This window comes from Adiantum capillus-veneris, chromosome 7 (assembly GCF_014529385.1).
Source record: "Adiantum capillus-veneris isolate H3 chromosome 7, ASM1452938v2, whole genome shotgun sequence".
In the NCBI taxonomy this organism is placed as follows: Eukaryota; Viridiplantae; Streptophyta; class Polypodiopsida; order Polypodiales; family Pteridaceae; genus Adiantum; species Adiantum capillus-veneris.
In genome coordinates, this window is record NC_140937.1 from 144,372,144 (window position 1) to 144,384,751 (window position 12,608).

Consider the following 12,608-nt stretch of genomic DNA (forward strand, 5'->3'; position numbering starts at 1 on the left):
ATTCAATAATGCAAACAAAATTGAAGTTATGCAAAAATGATAGGCATGGTGGGACAAATACTAGGGTAAATGTTGTTAACTCCATGAACATACATATGATATACCAGGCTGCTTTTTTGGTGTAATACAAAGTCTAAAAGTTAGTATGGATTATATTGAGAAGAACTTGGCAATTAGGTATATACATAATATGTCTTACTTAAAGGGACTTTTATACATATAATTGAACAGTGTTTGACCGTAAGTCACATAATGGTGAACATCCACTCATGAAAAAGCATCTTGTATGGTCTTTTTTGGTAGCCTTACATCGGATATCATTCGATGTAGTCCCAACACAAAGCATACGAATGACGACCCTGCACTTTCAAATAGACTTTCAGTCTACTGAGAGGATGTCCAATCGAAATTCGACATAAGTTCTTTTTAGTTTTTTGTAGACACTATAATAAATAGGTTTATAAAAAGAGTTACTCTTGAGTACTAATGATGTTATTGTATTTGGGGATATGAATGCTCAGGCAAAAACATTGCAACATGATAATCAACAATTTGATATGCCATTCATTTCTAGGGAGTTGTAGGAAGTTCACTTGTATGATTGTACTTCAATGGATGAGAAAGAGACGGATCACTATGGAAAGTTACCTTTATACATGTGTAATAGCACGGGTATGCTCATTGCCAATGGTATATCTTGTGAAGTGGTACCAATGGATTTACATGTAGGAAACATAATGGAGACAATGTGATTGACTATATGCTGCTCTCTGAAGCCATCATGTATCGCATAAAGAGTTTTATGTTTGGCCAGTGGATTTCTGAATCCGACCATCGGACCTTATGTATTGACCTTTCATTTGGAGAAGCAACTAAGCATAAGAAACTTAGCCAAAGGGAAGAGAAGTTTTTACTATGTATGGATTTCAAAAGGGCACCAATGTACATTGAAATGGTTGAGCAAAAGTTATGGATGACAAAGCTTCAATATGACACACCATTGGAAACTAAATGGGAAGCTTTCAAGAAAATTATTTATTCTTGTGGCGAAGAATGCTTTGCCATAAAGCATCTCCATGGTATCAACAAAGATAGATCACATAGAAGGTGGTTTGATAAAGAATGTCAAGATGCTCAAAAGTCCTTGATAAAGCTTCATGCAACTATGGACAAAGACAACTATCAAAGTCATTTGCATACATACAAAGCATGCAAAAAGACAAGCGGTTTTTTGTCGATGCCATAGCCCCATTGATCATCTTGTCACTCTTCGTGTTCTCATGGACGCATATCAAAAAACGGTTAAAAGACCCATAAAAGCAAGATCTTAAGCACGGGATGGATGCAAGACATAAAGAAGTGGTTTGGGAGATGGGATGCATTACACTTGCTACATGATGCTTCAATTGACTCCCAAGTGAATGAAGCTTTTCTACAACGCCAATGTATTATAGCTTGGGAGAAATCTGGTGGGTCACGCTTTATACATTACACCACCCATATTACCCCCAACTACAAACCATGTTCTTCGTTGAGGAAATCGTACTCACACTTACAATGTTACATGCTTGAGCCTATCCGCTTGTCGATGATACGCTGTTGGCATGGGAAGCTCTCCATGGGTGACCGGGAAAGCGTGAGGCTTCTGGCTGTGAGAGAGCAAGTCCATGTAGGTTCCCACCGAGTGAATGGAGCACAGTGAGTGGTGTGTTAAGAAGTAGCAAAGGTGAATATCAATGATTAGAGATTAAATGCGAGAGATAACTAAGAATTATAACATAATTAATGGTTAATAGTAAGAGAGAGCAATAAAATGACACATAATTTGATTTCGCAAACAACAATATGCATGATCTCTGACAACTTTGTTACAATTTGACCGCATACACCAACATTGGTATGCACCTCGATCTGAAACCCCTGATCAAAAATCTCCCAGCTGAAGAACCCCACCCTGTTGATAGCAAAATCTCAACCCCTTTTGATCCCCGTACTTCTCTTGAATCCCTATGTTGTCTTCTTCCCCAAGATTCTCCCTTTTACAAACCCCTTATCTGAAATTCCCTGCCCATTGAAAGAAACCTCTTTGCCGTACGTAGAGCAATGCAGAATCCTCCAATCCTTATCTTGATGATTTTGATCAAAGCTTGCCCAAATCATTAATAGACATATCAAATCCACTTACTGTCTTGCTTTGTCTTCACTTCCCTCCCCTTTCCTTGGCGGCTCTCCTCCGTTCATGCACCACTTTGATTGAGAATGAGAGCAAGAGAGAGCTCTCACCTTCCTTCCCCTTTTGCTTCCCTTGCATATCCTTGTTGATCAAGAGAGAGAGCATGAAAGCTTCTCCCTCCCGTATTTCTTGCTTGTGGATGATCCCTTTCCGGGTTTCCTTCGTCAAGATTCCCTTCGAGCTCACCTTCTTCTCTTGGTCCCCTTCCTTCATGTGATTCTGGATCCCCCAAAGAGAGAGAGAGAGAGAGAGAGAGAGAGAGAGAGAGCTTAAATATGGAAAGCTCCCCCTTTGCATGGTACACCCTCAAATTTGTAAAAATGGCTTTACCAATAGCCATATCACTATTGCTGGAAACAGCCTCTTGATGACGTGGCAACCCGTACACTGCACTACACGAAAATCGGCGATTGAGCCAAAAGGCTGCGCCTTGGTGAGCTGGTTCTTTTTCGCTTCATGAGCGGCATCATCCAGACACCACACAAATCCCTGCGAGTGCCTCGAGCTCAGCGCCATCTGCCCGCCACCTGCCCGCCGCCATGCACATTTTTTTCGTTTTTTTCTCCCCTTCACATTCAACCCTTAGTGGGCGGCCAATTGTGGCCTTGTTCCTTGGGCGGCCTCCTCTCCCCATCTTGCCATAGGCCAAGGCTTTTGGGTGGCCATTCTTAGGTGCAAGCATAGGTGAATGCATTTGGAGGAAACCTTCCCTTCGCAGCCGGTAAAGCACGTCAAGCACTTATTGTGCATTTCAAAACACACACACCATTCGGCTTACATGTCTAATATGCATTATAAGAAAAAATGCTTCTGTAACGGCCCACATTTGGCATACATATACACTAAAGAATTTCTAGGCACTGGCTTTCATAAAAGCACCACATTTGGCGTAAATACCGATCAAAGCATTGCCGATCACAACAGTTTTGGCATACATCCCGACCAACTTCAATAAGTCATATCTGCTCACTGCGGATCCTGATTGACATGCTGTCAACTCCTACTTACTCCATTCTTCACACACTTATCATAAGAACATTGATTAGCACCCAAAAGTCTCCGATGGCACATCTCCCAATTCGACCATTCCGCCCTAGAACCGGCTCCAGTCCCAACTTTGACAGCTCATAGCTTGCTACCCGGGAGTCCGATTTCCAAACTGGAAAGACCAATAGGATCCACAACTTGAGCACTTCAACTTTATCCACAAATATGAGCTCTAATAATTCACTTGTACCTGTCCAATCCGTTGGGGATCTGCAAAGCATTCCAACCTCACACTGACATATCTTTCTCTATGTAGCTTCGTTTGTCATGCAGTTTGGACCAGCATGGAAAGCACCTTAAGAACCACCATCTCGCTCATAAAATTAGCACTTTGGGAATTGCTAGCCATCACCTTGTTTAGGCCCTCCTAGAGCCTTTCTGGCCATTGAAAACCATAGTTAGCATACATGTCAAGCATCTAATGACATAATCAAACCCTAGCATAAATCATAATTTGGTAATAACTTCCAAATGTCTTTCAATTGATTTTTCTCACTGTGCCTGCAAAGCGACACGACAACGCACTATCACAGCCATTCAACTTAGCTCCCATTTCCTTCGATGCGAGACAAGGTGTTGAGGCAATGGAGAGAGTCAAATCGACTGTGCACATTATGCTCACTGCTGCAAGTTCAAGAGTCTGAGTACCACACTACTAGAGTGCTCAGGTTTTGGTCACATCCAAATTTGCTTCTCTCACATTTTTAGCCATAACTTAGGCCTACACACTTTCCTCTCCTAGCCACAATGTGGGCTCTCCATTGTGACTCTCATCGCCACAATTTTGGAGCATCGAGAGTCACTCATCAGTCATACACATACTACATCACATGTAACTTTGATCCCATAGGTCATATTTGACCTTCGAGGATGATAATAAAATCTCTCTCTCTCTCTCTCTCTCTCTCTCTCTCTCTCTCTCTCTCTCTCTCTCTCTCTCTCTCTCTCTCTCTCTCTCTTTTTGGGAAAGTTTTATATTACATATTTACACTATCATCTTGAAGGTGCTAAACCTTCAACTTCCCAATAATGTGAAGCACTCTTTCTCTCAGGCTTTTGTCATGCAATACTAGTGCATCCTCTACCATCCTATCCCTGATGACAGACAAAGGAAATGTATGATTGAACTTAGAGACATCCTCAAAGACTTGTGCATTTCTCATGGACCATATGAACCACAAAAACCAAACTCTGAAGGATTGGATGGCAAATTCCAAGGCTGAGTCTTGGCGACTATTAACTTTGGAGAAAGTAAATTTGAATTTTGTGATCTGTACCCCCCAAGCATCTGATCACATACTTGCTGACCATTTCCACCATTCAGATACAAGTTTGCAATGCCAAAATACATGTCTAACCGACTCATCCTTGTTACATACATTACCTTTACCATTGGTGAAGCCCTTCTTAGATAGATTCAAAGCAGTCGGGAGCACCCCAGTACAGGCTTTCCACAAGAAGAACTTAAACTTGAATTGGTTAGGAATGGACCAAATAGCAAATAACACTTTGTCCCACAATATTAATTTCTCCTGCACATGTAAGGACCATTGTTTATTACATCTTTCAGATATACATGAACTTGACAGAGCTGCTACATAGAATACTGAGGATGGGGACTTCCGCCAGTTAGCTGCCAGGTAATAACCAGTCCCTGTGCATGTCTTGAACATTTGGTTGTCCCAGCACTTCCAAGCTATATACGTGGGCTCAAGATGATGCCATAATCCTCTCTGATGATTGGCCAGCCTAAATTGCCTGCTGGCAATAGAAAACAATTTGAAGTACAAGTTAGAGTCCAGCACTTGATTGATTTGCACTATTTCTTTAAAAAAAAGGGAAAGTGCAGACTTTCCCATTAATTTGGCAGGTGGAGATTTAAAAACAAAGCTCCAAAATACATTTTCAGCTCCTAATGAATTTCCTGTGTACCTGATCCTTCCTTTCCATAACAAAATAGAGAACGTCTTTTTCCAAGATCTGACAAGCATAGTAGACATGTCAAAAGCAGTTTTAATTGGAGCAGCAGTAAACAAATTTTCCCAGCTAGACATGTGCCAAGTTCCATGAAAGTAAACCACAACAAAATCTATCAATTTCCACAAGCAAATAGACCAATCAGTGTCAGTTTCAAGCATATGTTTTATCAAACATGTCCTTCTAGCCTGTGCATGTATCTTGAAATCCATGATGTGCAGTCCCCCCTTAGATTAAGGCTGTACAATTTTATGCCTGGCAACCATAGCTGCAGCAACTGAAGAGGCATTCCACAAAAACTTAGCCATCAAAGACACACACTTCTGCAACATTTTGTCAGACCAGTCCAAGAGAGGAAGATAGAAAATCATGTAAGGCACAAAAACAGATTGAACAACTCTTAATCTAACATGAATGGGCCATTCTGTACAATGCGAGGCTGCTATTTTAACCTGCACTTTCTCAACTACCCACTACTGGAGCTGTCTTTGAGTGATTCCCACTCCTATTGGAAAGCCCAAGTGCCTGAAGATGTGCCCTTTAGGGTACCTTTTACCTGACCAAATAAGTGCATCAAATTCTCTTGCAGAGATGTCAATCATGGCTGATTTTGCTAAATTGATGTTCAGACCAGCAACAAGAGAAAACAAGTCTAATGTTTTAGTGCACCGCAAAATATTGACATTGTGAGCTTTCAAAAAGAGAAAAGTGTCATTTGCAAAACCCTTCCTTGCAATATGTTAGACCCTAAGTGCAGAGTTTTCAAGAAGCCAGATGAAGACAGAGAATCCAAATATGCATATAAATGGTGGGTAGCAATTGCAAAAAAAAGAGGACTAATTCGGCAGCCCTGCCTCACTGATCTAGTAGTATGAATTTTGTCAGACAGCCTGCCATTGAACACTCTAGAGAAAGCCCCATTGCCTAGCAAGTTTATGAATCCACTAACTCTAGACCCAAATCCAATTTTCTTTAGAATGCTGGTAACAAAGTCCCAATGTACTGTGTCAAAAGCCTTCACAAAATCTATTTGAAACATCACCATATCTTGTTTAGAGTTGATAGCATGTTCAATTCCCAATTGGACAATCAAGATGTTGTCATAGATAGATCTACCACCCACAAAGCCAGTTTCAGCTGGGTGTATGCATTTTCTCAATTCAGGGGCCACCCTAATGGCAATGACCTTGGCAAGTAGCTTGTACAATATTCCCATCATAGTGATGGGCCTCCAATCTGTTAAGGTCTTGGGGAACATAGTTTGGGGATCAATTTGATTATGCACTACTTCAATGCAGGATCCATGCATTGAGAGAGCCAGATAGCATTGAGAAATGAACAGATTGTTTTGTTCAGAGCTGGCCAGAAAGAAACCATGAACTCTTTAGAGGGACCACATATGCCAGGGAAGTTTTCATTGGGAACTTCTTCACTGCATATAGAATCTCAGCCTCATTGCATGGCTGCTCCAATCTCAATGCTGTTGACTTCTCAATGCATGGATCAACCACTTGCAGCAAAGTTTGAATTGCATTAGCTCTTGCTTGTGATACATCAGGCCCAACATTCAGGAGACCATCACAATAATTTACTGTTGCTGCCATAATGTCAGAGCCCTTACACAGTGGAGGCCCATCCCCATGATGCAACATTGTCAGGCTCTACCTTTTTTTGTGCTTCAATTTCTTGTAAAAGCCCTTGGATACATCCTTGCCATCACTAATCACCCATTGTCTACATAAGTATCTCTACTTTTTGGTTTGAGCTATCTCCCATTCCAAAATTACCCCTCTGGCTTGAGCCAGTTTGTGTAGTTCAGTTTGACTCAGGACAACAGATTTGTTACCAGCTTTCAGAACTAATTCTCTGGAAATATTGGTCACCTGAAGCAATTGTTCATTACCTTGCTTAGCCACAAACTTCCCTACATCCCTGATACATTGCTGCATGCCAGATACAATGTAGAGCTAGGCAGACAAAGCATTATCAGATCTGACAATAGCATTATTTATGACATTCAAAACTTACTGTCTGAAAATTTTATGAGTAAGCAAAGAGTTATTTATCATTAATGGCTTGGAGTGTCCAAATTCATATATACCATCCAAATTAGAGTTGAACAAGTGCAGAACAACAGGGAAATGATCTGGAAGGGCAGTGGAGAGGTCCACCTGCATTTTCTCTGAATTGGGCAACCAATTTGACCCAACAAAGTAAATTCTATCTAATCTAGACCAAGACCGCTGATGAGACAGACAGTGAAAAGTAAAACCAAGAGAAGGTCTAGTAGTAGTAGTCCAAGCATCAATCAGAGCAGCAGAATTTTGAAGTAAGTCCCAAGTAATGCCCTGTACTGCAGACATAACAGGAGAAAGAGTTGTGGAGTGGTCAGCATGTTGCACCCCTCCTGGAACCCCCTGTGCCCATTGAATATTAGCTATCCATTCTTAGATAGGTATCCTTTGAGCAGAGTCATTAGGAGCATATAAATTTGCAATTTGCAAGGGCCCAAGGTCAGTGGTAACCTGAATAATGGAGCACCTACCTGATTGATGATCCAGAAGCCAATGAGGATGCATGGATTTTCTTACATAGGTTAGGGTACAGAGTAATCTCTTGGTTTCCCTCAAAAGAACAGTGTGTAATCCTTAAAATGCATAGCTAGACCTGCTTTAGCATGCATTTTATGTTCTTGAACCAAGCAAATATCAAGATCAACTTGCAGTAGCCAATTGTGGAAAGCTAGAAGCCTTGAAGGACATCAAAGACATTTGGAGAAGCATAACCAGTTCTCCCTGGTCGAGTTCTAAAGGTCCTCTTGGAGAGCTGAAATCCCTCATTATCTACAACCCTTTTCCCTTTTTCTGATTGTTTAGCATTTTTGGAAGAAGAAGGTATTGAAGATGCCTGGTTCCCTGCATGGGAGCTGTTTTCGCCCCTTGTGTTTTGGACAACAACTTTATATCTCCCAGGAGGAGCAGCATACTCAAGGGTTGCTCCTTGAGGTGGAGGTTGAGGAGACCTTTCCAAGTTAACAGGAGAAGATTTGCCAAATATTTACTCTTTGGGCACCATATGCTTACTACCTGGATAGGAGGGGATGAGGTCCACTATTCCTTTGGCTAGAGTGGGGCAATTTTTGGAAAAATGACCCAAGTGTCCACAATGGTAGTAGGATCTTGAGAGATTGCCCCACTTGAGATAAATAACCAGTCTTCCAATAGATTCTAGCTCTATTTCCATGGTTTCTGGCATAACCTTGTCAATATTCCACATCACACAAGCCCTATTTCTGTTAGGGCAGTAAATGGTGGGGGAGAACAACACTTTGCTAAGAGAAGCAGCTAGATCCTTGATGCAAGGCCATAAAAAAGTAGGCAGATCAATGAAGTCAACCCAAATAGGACAGTTGGATAGCAACTCTTCTTTGATTTGCTTGACAAGTTGCCATGGAAAAACATGGACAACCTGTCCACAAACAATAATGGTAGAGGAATTTTGAAATGCCCTTTGATCTTCAGAAAAAAAAAAACTTCATATAGCCCGGATTTGTTGTAAATTTTTTTATCTACTACAGCCTTTTTGAAGCCTTGATCTAAAAAGCCAACAATTTCACTCAGAGATGGCAGTTTACTAGTGAAATAGAGCACAATAGCACGTGCCTTGAAGACAGACACTTGTGACACCACAGTTCTAGTAGGGATAGTGACCTTATGCGCTCCCTTAATCAGTGGATCAGAAGTTAAAGCATCAGTGAGACAGTTAGTAAGATCCCCAACAGACAGTACATCAGTATCAGACACCACATGCAACATTGAGGCTTCACGAGGGTTGAGGCAAAACACTCTAGGGAGAGCCATTGTGCAAAGGAATCAAATGAGGACCTAGAATTGCTTATGTGGGGAAATAGTCGATGTCGAGAAGAGCCGTGGCCGACTGTTGTTTCTCTTTCGGTTGCAGAGCAGGTCCCAGATGCTGCAAACAGGATGCCCACCAGGGGTTGTGGTCGGGAAGATGATGCAAAACCCAAACCCAAACCCTAAGGAGGATTCGTGCAGGAGCCCATCTCTCTCTCCCTCTTCTCTCTCTCTCTCTATCCCTATTCTTCTCTCTCTTCTCTAACTCCTCTATCTATCCCTCTCTCCACATTTTTTCTCTCTCTATTTTTTTTTAGTTTTTTAAAAGTGGATATTTTCTTTTCAAACATTCATTTAAAGTTTTCTTAAAGTTTATTTAAAGTTTTTAAACTAAACCTAGTCATTTTTTTAAAAATACTCAAACTCACTTACATTTTTTTTCTCTCTCTCTCTATTCATCTCCCTCTCTCATACATTAATTACACAAAACATTCTTTCTTCCCACCTAATTAACCACACACTAATTACATGCAGTAATCACACACACCTCCCTCTCATTTTCTCTCTCTCTCTTTCACCAATCAATTGCTCTCAACAAAAGAATGCAATATACAAGTAAATCAATGCTAACTAATTGCCCAGTGGGAAAATAAACAAATGCATAATAAAAATTGTGAGTATTTCAAACTATCTATGTGTGTGTGTGCATGCGTGCGCATGCGAAACATAGGGTAAGGGTGGGGGAGATGAAAAAAACCAACCTTGATCAGCTCCTTGCGGTCGAGCATACGAGCGTGCTACGTCATTCTCCCACCGTTGCACCCTAGCTCCAACGAACATCCGTCGAATACTCTCCTCCAAAATAGGGGTTGTGTGTGTGTGTGTGTGTGTGTGTGTGTGTGTGTGTGTGAGAGAGAGAGAGAGAGAGAGAGAGAGAGAGAGAGAGAGAGAGAGAGATGGAAGGGGGGTGGGTGCAAGGGGGAAGGTGTTGTTGTTGCAGGTGCAATTATGATGGGTGAAATCTTGAGCAAGATATGTCTAAAAATATGGCATATCTTGCCGTGTTTATTTTTTAAGACCGCTAGCCATTATCGCAGATATTATTGAAGATATTATTGTGTCTATTACCTCCAACAATCCTTTTTTGTACAAATTTTATTTTAGTTCATTCCTATTAGATTTTTGTTTATTGTTTCTTTAGTAATTTCTCCTCTTTGCACTATTAAAATTTTAGCTCGCTTTCTATATACTCCCTACTTAGTTTTGAGAGCACATGAATTTTTTTTGTTGAATTTAGCTCATTGCAATTCACGTGTGTGTAGGACAATTGGGATAATCGAGACCCTCCCAACTTCCCCAAATGCAAGCGATGGCTCAATGACAAGCTTCTTTGCCCTTGCACCAAGTGAAAATGAGCAATCCCTCTCTTGAGGCACGGGCCCATCTACTTTGCAAGGTATTGAGGCATTCTTATCCCTCAGATTTAGCACATGTTTAAAAGAAGGTCTATAGTGGAGCATCTCACATGGCATGCCGACCACCACTCGAATGATGGGATGATGCATGTCTCTGCCATCAAGCACCGCCACAACGAGGTGGTGCCCTGCATGGCTATGGGAGTGCGCCAGCTCAAGCAAGAGTTCTAATTGCTCTCTGCTCAGCGCCGCTGTGCCACTATAGCTACTGCTGATAACAGTAATATTGACGACCTGCAAATCCATACCTTCCAGGACCGCTTCTACATGTCGCACATTAGCATCCACATGCTCATCGGTCAGCACGTTGCTCTGCAACGATCGGAGCAACATCCCCCTGGGTACGTGGGCCTAATCTCTCCTCACGAGAGCCCTCTGGCCGTGGCTCATGATGCCCTCTGCATGCGCACATACGGAGATTCCCCCGAGGTGGAGCTGCATGGAGATCCCTCTACCACCTTCCCTTATGTGCCGTCCCACCTCCACCACATGCTCTTTGAGCTTCTCAAGAACTCTCTTCGCGCCGTTGTGGAGCACTGCACCGCCTTGGGTCGTCTCGACAACCTTGGTTGCTGGCGGCGTGGAAGACATCACCATTAAGATCTCTGATGAGGGAGGTGGCATTCCTCGTAGCGGACCACCAAAAATCTGGAGCTACCATTACACCACCACCATCCATGGTACCTCCCATGTCTCTTCATCACCAACATCCACCCGCAGGGATGATCCAATCCCTACCATGGCCGACTACGGTTGTGGCCTTCCTTTGAGTGGGCTCTATGCTTGATATTTCGGTGGACATCTACAACTCATTTCCATGGAAGGCCATGGCACTGATGCCTACCTCCACCTGCACAAGCTAGGTGATGCTGACGAGCCCCTAGCTTAGACCCTTCTCACACTGGGACGGACTGCACGAGAGGAAGTCTATGTTAAGCAGCAGCGAGGCGTTGTCCAATTAGTTGTTCCAGCATAATTTTAATACTGTCTTTCTTGTCGATCTCTCTTTGTCTCTCTTCTTTTTCGGTGAAAAATATTGTCAGATCTTATAAGATACTCTCTCTCTCTCTCTCTCTCTCTCTCTCTCGTAAGTGAATCTACAGTGTTGACTAGAAGTTGAGAAGTCATAAAGTCCTCAGGAATTCTACACTTAACGAGTTGCCAAGGTAAACCTCCAATAAGTCTACCTTGACCCGAAAATATACATGATAAACTAAATATATAGAATGACATCCAAATTATTACAAAAGTGAACACATAGAAAAAGAAAAGGCCGCATTGATCATTAATATCAAATGTTTCCAAGTTTTAGTAAAATAGGTAGTGGTAGGCTTGCTTGCCTCAAGATTATAATACACCATGTGCATTACATGAAGTCATTTCATGAGATCAGCAATGCGGAACTGGGGCTTGATCTCCATTGTCCACATGGTTGGTTTGATGAGTGAGTGCTTGGGTTTAGAGAAAATGTAAGCTCGGCTCGTGCATTTAATGTATATACTTAGACTAGTTGGTGGTGAAAGTAACTGGTGCTAATGGAGTAGTGGCCCTTACTTCATATTTAGGAAAACACTACTTAACATGAAATATTGAATACATGGATGTTATTGGCAATGTAAATCCATTTTCTTTCAAAATTACTTCTCAATGTCCACATGATTTTGGGAGAATCTATGAACAGTTAATGTGATGGGTTCAAGCGTGCAAGGCATGCTTGTGATGAGATATTTACTATATATATTTCGACTAGATAGTGGTGAAAGTAACTAGCGTTCATGGGGTAATGGCCCTTCATTGCAAGAAAACTTTACGTCACATGAGGTGGTGAAGTGACTAGCTATTGGTAAAAGTGGGTAGTGTCAGTGGGATCATACACCTTGTGTAATGGCCATACAATGTTTACCTATAATGATACAATATTTGGACTAGCTAGTGATAAATGCAAGTAGTTTCAATGGGATCATTGAATTTATTGCTTTCATCTAATCAATGATAACCTCATCCCCACCTTAGGTAGTA

At 41.7% G+C, this 12,608-nt stretch overlaps 2 pseudogenes; one reads left to right on the forward strand and one right to left on the reverse strand.

Annotated features, from left to right (window-relative positions):
- Positions 1-4,874: 4,874 nt before the first annotated feature.
- On the reverse strand, positions 4,875-9,117 carry LOC147454738 (uncharacterized; annotated as a pseudogene).
- A 1,556-nt stretch (positions 9,118-10,673) lies between these two features.
- LOC147454739 (pyruvate dehydrogenase (acetyl-transferring) kinase, mitochondrial pseudogene) lies at positions 10,674-11,478 on the forward strand (annotated as a pseudogene).
- The last annotated feature ends 1,130 nt before the right edge of the window (positions 11,479-12,608 follow it).